The sequence below is a fragment of the Crotalus tigris genome, unplaced genomic scaffold (assembly GCF_016545835.1).
Source record: "Crotalus tigris isolate CLP2741 ecotype Arizona unplaced genomic scaffold, ASM1654583v1 scf7180000017601.7605149639:7615979, whole genome shotgun sequence".
NCBI lineage: Eukaryota > Metazoa > Chordata > Lepidosauria > Squamata > Viperidae > Crotalus > Crotalus tigris.
The window spans coordinates 3,277,248-3,287,979 of NW_024096505.1; positions in this window are offsets into that span (position 1 = coordinate 3,277,248).

Consider the following 10,732-nt stretch of genomic DNA (forward strand, 5'->3'; position numbering starts at 1 on the left):
CAACAAGGCCCAGAGGCCACATACACACCCATGGCAGCTGGAGTTCGCCCAACAGAGCAACAGGGGATGTGGCCGGACCACGTTCAGGCCATTATGGCTCAAGCCTTCACACAGTACATGACCTCCATGGGTCAACGGCCTCCTCAGCTACCTGTGCCTCCCTTAGCACCTCTACCCCAGACAGGGCCTGCCCTGTTTCCCAGCTCAGGCTACTTGGACAGATTCTCTCAGGTGGGAGAGGATGATTCTGTAGACTACGAGGCTTCTGACATGCCTATGTCAGAGGATGAAGAAGCAGTCCTGGACCCGTCCCCAGTCTCCAGCCTCTTCGATCCTTCTCTGTTCAGGTCACTGCTCCTGAAGGCGTGCACCTTGGCCAACATCGCTCCTGAACAGGAGCCTAAGCCGATTCCTCCCACCATCCAGGACTTGAACCCTCTATTCTCAGAGCCGGTGGTCGAGGAGAAGCAGATTCCCTGCCTGCCCTTTTTCCGCAACACGGTAAAAAAACAATGGTCATCCCTTGGCACTCTTCCCACTCCCAGTGGGACAGAGAAAAAACCATTTAATGTCTCTTCCGCTTTCTCCTCTCTCCTGGAAGTGCCACTTGTGGACACATCCCTAACCTTTTTATTTTCTTCCTCCACGATACCAGGGGACATGGCCGAGGCCTTGAAGGCAGAGGAAAAGAGGTTTAAATTTTCTGTCCGTAAGGCTCATCAAGCCTCGACGTGGTCAGTACGGGCAGCGACATCATCATCTTTCTTCGCCAGGTCTTCCATCATCTGGCTACATGAGCTTCAGGCACTGATTCCCCCAGACCAGGTGTGAGCACACTAGACCTTGGGCAAATTAGTTGCAGCATCTGAGTACGTAGCGGATGCCTCGCTCCACTCTGCCAGGTACTCTGCTAGATCCTTTGCAACCAGCGTCCCAACCCATAGGCTTCTCTGGCTAAGAAAGTGGTGGCTGACCTAAAGTCCAGGTGGCACCTAGCAACCACCCCTTATAGTGGCACCCACCTTTTCGGCCCTGTTCTCAATCCATACCTGATCAAGAAAAAGGATGCTTGCACACCTCTCTAGGAGAGTGGACAGAAGGCCCCAGCAAGACTTCCAGAGGCAGTCCTTTCGTACCGGGCAGACCTGGGACTGGAGACAGCCCTTTCGGGCCAGACCGTCCTGAGATTGGTCTCGTAACTCTCGATCCTTTCCTCCCAGACAGGATCACCGGCAGCAGTGCCAAAACCCCAGAGCCGGGGCCCAGTATCAGTCTAAACTGCCCTTTTGGGGCTCAGGAGGCCGTCTGTATAGATGAAACAAATGACTCCAGGGAGACCTCTCCCATAGGTGGTTGGCTATCCCTATTTACCAACACTTGGGAGGCCACCACCACAGACTCCTGGGTGCTAGACCGATCCGACACAGCCTTGCTCTGGAGTTCTTAACCATACCTCCAGGACACTTCCTCGCTTGCCCCAACATGAGGAACGCCACCAAGACAAGGCTGATGTCCATGGCCATCTCCCATCTACGGGAGATAGAGGCCATAGAACCAGTGCCCACGGATCAGAAAGGACAGGGGTTTTACTCCATTCTGTTTGTGGTACCGAAGGCCTTGGGGGGCTGGAGGGCGATATTGGACTTGAAAGGCTTAAATTACTACTTGGCCTACAAGCGGTTCAAGATGCAGACCCTCAAGTCTATCCTGGCCAGCATCAGGAGGGGGTATTTCCTGTCCTCCATAGACCTAATGGAAGCTTGCCTACATGTTCCAATCCTTCCTGAGCACCACAAATTCCTCCGTTTTGTTACATGCACTGGCATTTTCCTTGGCCCCACGGGTGTTCACGAAGATCTTAGCGGTATTAGCCGCCCATCTGAGAATGATCCCGGTGCACATTCAATGCTATCTGGACGATATCCTTATCCAGTCCTGTTCCTTCCGTTGGGCACAGTCAGACCTGGCACTCACCATCAGGACTCTACAGCTTCATGGATTCTCCGTGAACTTCCAAAAGAGCCACACGGTCCCATCAAATTGACTCCTCTACCTGGGAGCAGTCATAGACTCGAACCTTTGCAAGGTTTTTCTTTCCCAGGAACATCAGGACAGCATCCGGACCCTCATACACCGGGTTCGAATGGTGAGGGTTGTTCCTCTAGTCCAGCTGTCATAGTTGCTGGGGAAGATGGTCTCCTGTATGGGGATCGTTCCATGGGCCAGGTTGCACTCCAGCGAGCTTCTAGTGATTCCTTCTTCCCTTTCAGAAGTTGAACATGAGCTCTTTCAACAGGAGAGTAAGGGTTCCATGCCAGACATTGTCTTCCCTCCTGTGGTGGACCTCCCTGGCAATGGCCAAGGGATCCCTCTTCAAGGAGCCCACCAGGCTCACCTTAACCACAGATGCCAGCTTGTTTGGATGGGGGACTCACCTCCAGTCACAATTGGCTCAGGGTCGGTGGTCCCGTTCGGACTTAAGCCACAGTATAAACTGGCTAGAACTCAGGGCTATTCATCTGGCCCTATGCCACATCTCCATCATGGTGGAGGGACAACATGTTCTAGTGTTAACCAACAACGTGGCAGCAAAGGCACATGTAAACAGGCAGGGAGGGACCCGGTCCAAGTCCCTTATGCTCGAGGCCCACAGTTTGAACTCTTGGGCAGAGACCAATCTCGGCTCTCTCAATGGAGAGCATATATTGGGGGAGGCAAATCAACAAGCAGACACCCTGAGCAGGTCTACTGTGGACCACTCAGAGTGGCACCTGGACCCAGCTCTGTTCAGGGAGATCTTGCACAGATTCGGTCAGCCCCAGTTAGATTTGTTTTCCTCCCCAACCAACTCTCAACTGCCCAGGTTCTTCACTAGGTTCCCATCCCCAGGGGCAGAGGGAATGGACACTCTTCGCAGCGAGTGGCCCAGGGAGTTGCTGGACGCCTTCCCTCCCCTCCCCCTGATTCCGGTGACCATCCGCAAGGTGCTTCAGAAGCAGGTGGAGATCATCTTGGTTGTTCCACATTGGCCGAGACGCCCATGGTTTGCCAACCTCGTGGAGCTTTCCATCTCCCCGCCATGGAGGATCCCTCCAGAATGCATCTCCCTCAGCCAAGGGGCCCTTCAACACCCGGATCCCCAGTGGCTCCAGTTGGCCACCTGGCACTTGAGTGGCAGAATTTAACCAGACAATCCTATTCATCGAGGGTGATCTCTATGGTCCAAGCTTCCAGGCACCCTTCCACTAATAGGATTTATGATGTGACATGGAGGAACTTCTGCCTGTGGTGCACTAAGCACCACCTCCAGCCTCTTTCAGTGACCATTCCAAATATTCTGGACTATTTGCTGGAGGGTATGGATAGAGGGTAATGCCTAGCACTATCCGCAGGCAGGTAGCAGCCTTATCCATGGTGTTTACTTGTGACAATCTGGCTCCTTTAGCCCAGCACCCAGTGGTAAGCGCCTTCCTCAAGGGGGCGACTAATGCCAGACCACTGCCAGTTCATCGATATGCCTCTTGGGACCTGTCACAGGTTCTACAGGCTCTAATTTCAATGCCATTTGAACCCATCAGGTCTTGTTCCTTAAGACTCCTTTCACTGAAAGTAGCATTCCTGACTGCAGTCACGTCAGCCAGATGCATTTTGGAGTTGGCTGCCCTTTCTGTTAGAAGTGACCTGTGCACCTTCCATGAGGACAGGTTGGTCCTTCGTTTAGATTCATCCTTCATTCCGAAGGTCAATACCTGGTTTCAAAGGACCCAAGAGGTGATATTTCCCAATTTTTGTCCCAACCCATCCAATAGTCTGGAAAGACAGTGGCATAAACTGGATGTACGCAGGGCCCTGCATTGTTATATAAAATGGACTTCTGCCTTCTGCAAGTCTGAGATCCTGTTTGTGTCCTTCCAACCCTCTTCCATGGGTCAGAAGGTCTCTTCTTCAACCATTGGGAGGTGGATTAGCACATGCATCGCCCGTGCTTATCTGTCTCAATCCCTACCGGTTCCTGGACACATCACTGCCCACTCCACTCATAGTGCGGCTACATCATCGGCCTGGTCTACACAGGCGTCCATTGAGGAAATCTGCAAGGTGCCAACGTGGTCCTCACCTTCCTCATTCATTACGCACTATAGGTTGGACATGTTTGCCTCTTTGGATGCTTCGTTTGGCCAGAGGGTGTTGCAGCAAGTGATTTCATCTAGTGGGACACAAGCCCAGACTGGTTCCCCCCTGTAGGGACATGAGCGGCTTTGGTATGTCCCACCAGTGGATTCTCCATTCATCATGATGGAGAAGGGGCATACTCTTACCTGAACGCCTTTTCTCAGCATGATGATAGAAAATCCACACCCACCCTTTAAGAGCCATCTGGTCCTGTGTCAGGGGTAGGAGAAGCCAATGCATCGGACTTCATCATTTTGCTTTGCCTTGGTCGAAAACTGGGTACAGTCCACCCAGCGGGAGGCGTGGCAATTTTCTGACTTAGTCTCAACTGAGCAAGAAGGCTGAGATAACCCACCAGTGGATTCTCCATCATCATGCTGAGAAAAGGAGTTCAGGTAAGACAATGCCCCTTCTACAGAAGATTCATACTTTTCAGAGTCAATGGTACAAGTAATCAATCTCTCTGAGACCAAAGAAAGGATGACTACTCTTTCATTCCTTGACACAGTTGAAGTGGTAGAAGAAAAGGAATATAGAGGATTAAATCACAACATAGGAATTCTTGGAGAAATAACATTAGTCCACACTTGGAACACTGGATCCAGTTTTGGTCACCACGATGTAAAAGAGATGTTGAGACTCTAGAAAGAGTACAGAGAAGAGCAACAAAGATGATTAGGAGGCCAAAGCATATAAGCACATGACAGTAGAGGCCTAAAGCGAAAAGGTTTTATAAACCCCAGCTGTAGGCCTAGGACTGGGGTGATAGTGCATGTGCCCACAGGGAGGGCTCTGCGTGCCACCTGTGGCACGCATGCCATAGGTTCGCCACCACGGGTATAGGGTTGTCTGCCTGAGCAAGGGGTTGACCTCCAGGGTATCTTCCAAATTATTATTATTATCGATCATCGCACAGTCAGCCAGATGTTCAGACTGGATTTGGCATTTTGTCTACCTATCAAATCCTTACCCAGGACCTGGGATAGGCAGATGTGGATGTTTGATGGTATTACAGATATCGTCGCAGGATGGAAGCAGTTCCTAATAAGGCCGCCTTTTGCAATTGACTAATAGCGAATTTGTCAATGCCAATTGTGTTCAAGTGGTGCTCCAGTTGTTTTGGGATTGCACCCAAGGAGCCTATGACTATTGGTACTACCCTTGCTTGCTTTTGCCACAGTCTTTCTATTTCTATTTGTAGGTCTTTGTATTTTGTTATCTTCTCCAGTTCTTTCTCTTCTATTCTGCTATCTCCAGGCACTGCCACGTCCACTATCCAGACTTTTTTGTCTTTCTTATCGACAATTGTTAAGTCTGGGGTGTTATGTTGCAGGTGCTTGTCTGTTTGAATTCTGAAGTCCCAGAGCAGTTTAATTTTATCATTTTCTATGACTTTCTCTATTTTATGATCCCACCAGTTTTTGCTTACAGGCAAATGATATTTTTTGCAGATCTTCCAATGCACCATTGTTGCTACTTTGTCATGCCGCTGCTTGTAATCAGTCTGTGCAATCTTCTTGCAACAGCTTACCAAGTGGTCCACTGTTTCTTCAGCTTCTTTGCATAGGCGGCACTTACTGTCTGTTGCTGTCTTCTCAATTTTGACTTTATATGCATTTGTCCTTAAGGCTTGGTCTTGTGCAGCCAGAATTAGTCCCTCGGTCTCTTTCTTCAATTTTCCTGCTCTTAGCCATTGCCAGGTCTTATTATTATCTGCTTTCCCAGCTATTTTTTTAATGTATTGGCCATGTAGTGCTTTGTCTTCCCATGCCTCTATTCTGTTCTTCATTTGGTCTTTCTTGTAGGCCAGTTTGGTCTCTCCAGTAGTCAGTAAGCCTTCCTGATATACTAATTTCAGTGCATCTTCATCATTGTTCTTCAGATATTCTTCCAAAGCCATTTTTTCTTCTTCAACCATCTGATGTACTTGTAGCATTCCACGCCCACCTATTTGCCTTGGTAGATAAAGTCTGTCAATGTCACTGCGTGGATGAAGGGCATGATTCATTGTCATTATTTTTCTGGTCTTCCTATCCATTGCTTTTAGTTCTGCTTGAGTCCAGTCCACTATTCCAGCTGTGTACCTAATGACTGGAATTGCCCAGGTGTTGATTGCCTTTATGGTATTTCCTCCATTGAGTTTGGACTTTAAGATCTTCTTCACTCTCTTGATGTATTCACCTCTAATCTTTTTCTTGACTTCAGTGTGCTTGATGTTGTCAGCTTGAAGGATACCCAAGTATTTGTAGTACTCTTCCTCATCCAGACTCTTAATGTTATTTTCGTGGGGCATCTTGATTCCTTCAGTTTTCATTATTTTTCCTTGTTTGATAGTAAGTGTGGCACATTTGTCCAAGCCAAACTCCATTACAATATCTTGGCTATATATACGGACAGTGTTGAGCAGCGATTCTATTTCAGATGATGTTTTTCCATACAGCTTCAGATCATCCATGTAAGGAGGTGGGATAGTCTGGCAGATGTTTTTGATGTTTGATAGCCATGTCCTGAGTTATTCAGTATTGTTGACAGAGGAAACAGTGCAATAACAAATAGTAATGGTGATAATGAATCTCCTTGAAATATTCCTCTCTTGATATTAACCTCTCCCAGCCTCTCACCATTGATCTGCAACTGTGTCTTCCATTGTGCCATCGATCTTTGCACAAATTTTCTGATGTTTCTACTGACTCCTGTTATTTCTAGGCACTTGATTATCCATCATGTGGCAGAGAGTCAAATGCCTTTTTGTAGTCAATCCATGCCACATTCAGGTTGGTCTTCCTTCTCTTGCAGTTTTCCAAGATCATTTGTCTATTAGGAGTTGATCTTTTGTTCCTCTGCTATTGGGGCGGTTTCCTTTCTGCTCAGGTGGAAAGAGATTGTTTTCAACTAGATGCTGTTGCACTGCATCAGCTACTACACCAGTTAGTAATTTGAAAGTTGTTGGTAAGCAGGTAATTGGCCTGTAGTTACCTGGTGTTGCCCCTTTTGCTGGATTTTTCATTATTAGGTAGGTTTTCCCAGTTGTTAGCCACTTTTCAATTTCTCCTCCTTGTAGTATATTGTTGAACTGCTTGGCAATGAGTGGGTGTATAACAGTTAGATGTTTCAACCAAAACCCATGCAGTTCATCTTCACCTGGTGCTGACCAATTTTTGATTTTCTTTGCTCTTTTTTCTACCATTTTTGTTGTTATTACTAGTTCTTTCATTTCAACTTCTGTTTTATTTGCATCCCCCTCTTTTAACCAAGCCGCACCTTGTTGTATTTCTTTGGGTTATCCCATATCTGCTTCCAGAACTGCACTGTTTCTTCCTTGTCAGGTACTGACTGATTCTTTGCAGTTTCTCCATTGATGGATTGGTAGAAACGTTTCTGATTGATTGATTGGTTCTGCCTATAGTTTGCAATTCGAGCTTCATATCTACTGATTTTCCTGGCTATAGCTGTTATTTGTTGCTTTATTATTTCCAGTGCTTCCTTGATCTTCCTTGTTTCTAAGTGGTATTTCTTGATTAGGTATTCTTTGGTCTTCTTGTTCTTCAGCTTCTTTTCTTTCATCTGTTCTAGCTTGCTTGCATGTGATCTTAACTTGCTGATCTTATTTTCTAGTCTAACCTTCCATTTTTCTGGTGCACTGTTTGTTTGTTTTTCTTCTTTGTTGATTTTACATCCCAGGTATTCTGTTATAACTGCAGCTGTGCTGTACATTAGTTGGTTTGTTTCTTGCAGTGAATTGGTGCTTATACTTGCTATTGCAGTATTTGCATCTTTTAATGCTTGTGCTAGCTGTTTCTTTGGAACAAGCTTCAATGCAGGCAGCCTTATTCTGTTGTTTTTGTGCTGTTCTAGATGCTCAGTTATTCTTTGTTTCAATTCTTTTATTTCTTTAGTTAGAGGGTTTTGTTCTTCCTGAGGAAGAGGTGCCTGGTTTCCAAATGAGAACAGTTGTATATCTCTGCTGGATTCCTTCACTGCCAACTCCCCCTGGTTTGCCTCTACATTCTGAATTACTTCTGGTAAGCCTTTGATTTCTTTGCCCTGGGTAAACCTTTGCAGTTCGTCCAATTCTGTTTCTGTAAATACTTTATTTCGTGTTATAAATCAGCGTTGATCTGCTAGTCTCTGTTCTGTTATTTCTGATTCTGGATGTTGTTCTTTCCACAACTGATGCATTCGTTTTAGATATCCTCTTCTTGTTGGACTTGATCTGTAGTAACAGATCATTATTTCTTTGTTTTCAATCACTGTGTATCTGCGACGGGTAAACACCTTTTCTTCCAGTAGTTCTGCAGCTGCTGGCCCTGGTTGCTCAGCCAACAGTCCTGAGTCCTGTAACCCATTTTTCACCAGATATCCAGGAACTCCGATATCTAGCGCGGACCTTGTTAACCCGGGCGATGTCCGAGCCGGTATGGCATTCTGCAATTTATGTCTCACCATATTTTTTATGGGAGAGACACTCTTTGTCTGACTCCTCTGATGAGACCTGTCCAGTATGGTTGAACCTCTGGCATAGCTCTCATCTTCCTCAGAGTACACAAGCCCCACAACCATGTCAAGGTAGTGCCTCACTGGGGGTTTATTATTATTATTATTATTATTATTAAGGTCAGGAGATCAACCTTTGCCCATATTGTAATTTTGTGAGCACAAGTCAAACCCCATTTGATGGCACTTAATTAACTAATTGAGTCAGTTTGGTGTACCAGTTAAGGCATACATAAGGAAACCACAGACTGTAGATTCTAGTTCTGCTTTGGGCAAGAAGCTAGCTGGATGACCTTGAGCCAGTCATTTCTCTCAGTCCAAAGAAGGATCCAATGGTAAAACATTTCTGAAAATCCTTGCCAAGAAAACTACAGGGATTCTCCAGGAGATCTCTGAGAATTAGACATGTTTGGATGAAATAAAAATAGATATTATGGCTCTTCTGATGGACAGACATTTCAGCAAATCTTCTTTAAGCATGTGTCTACCTGTCCTCACCTGAACCTTGAGTCAGCCAAGTATGGGCTTAGGTAATCTGCTACTAGAGTATTTTTGTGGTTGCTTGATCACATCTTCAGTCATCCTATGCAGACAAAGTGGGTTGCATTGATGGAAATGGAGGAGGCACAGGAGAGAGTGAAAAGTGCCCCTGCAAGCAGACCACCATTGAGGGCTGAACGATCTGCAAAAAAGGCGCAGTCAAAATGGCGGTCGGTCCGAATGCTCCAGGGGGTTCCCTGGAGTGATCCGAAGCTCCGTGTGGAGCCAAGAGCCCTTCCACCAACCCCACTAGCTGGAAACTTAATTTTGGAAGGTCTGTGAGGGGAACCTGCTTTAATGAGCAAATGGCTCGTCTTTGGTCGCCAGAGGCTTCAGCGGCACCCAAAATGGCGGCTGCAACTTGCCGGCCGTTAGGGAAGCTGTCTGAAGCCATGTGAGGTAAATGGCTCATTTTCAGTTCTTGGAGAGTTCGGCGGCACCCAAAATGGCAGCCGCGACTTGCCGGCCATTGGGGAAGCTGCCTGAAGCCTCATGGGGTCATTTACACTGAGGAGGTGGTCCCAGAAGCAGCACAAGGGGTCCCATGAATGAGGGTAGAAGGAAAGGAAGTCACCCAGAGCCCTGGGGAAGGAAAAAAAAACAGCTGTAGTCACCCCCCCCAACCAAGCCTCAGATCGTCCGATCTGAGGCAGCGCTGATCCCATCACTTCTGGAAGAGAGATGGGGTGTGAGGAGAGGATCAAAGAATCCACCAACCTGCCGAATTTGAAAGGTAAGAGGAGAATCCAACAATGGAAAACAAAAACAAAAAAAAGGCTGCAATCACCCCCCCCCAACCAAGCCTCTGCTAGCTAGTTAAATAGAGACTATTGAAATCAGAGAGCCAAACCTGACACGTCTTCAAGAGCTTGAGACCAAGTCCGGACTGTGTCTCCTAGCAATAGGGGGCGTGTCACGTTTGGCTAACTTGGTCTCAAGAGCAGGCAGACAGAGAAAACCCATTGGTGGATTCTCCATCTCCTGTACTGGAGAACAGTTGTGCAACTTTTCCGAACTTCGATTACAAATTTGGATGATCACTCTTCCATTGTTTTTCAGTCCATTACTTTCAATATTTTATCAGTATTTAGATATGCTGTGTGTGTGTGTGTGTGTATGTGTGTGTGTGTATCTATCAATCAGTCTATATAAGGAGTTTTAAATAGTGGTTAGAGTATTGGCTTAGCAATCCTACTTTAGGCATGACTGGTTGAGGAGTTCTATGAGAGTTCAGGTATGATTTTTCACAATAGGTCAATCCACAAATAATTGCATTAGACATTGACTCAAGAAATTATATAAATGGAATTGAATCTATGTGATGAATTCACCTTTGAGTGTTTGGCTCTGAGCCGTATGTAAAAATATGTGATCCTTACTTTGCCAAATCTTATTTGCCATCTTGATATTTTTTTTAACGTTGGAGGTAAAACATTTCCTGAAAAGAAACCTCAGCAGAAGATCACATTCATGACTGACCACATTATCAATGATCATGAGAAAAATAACATGGCTTGCCGTCTAT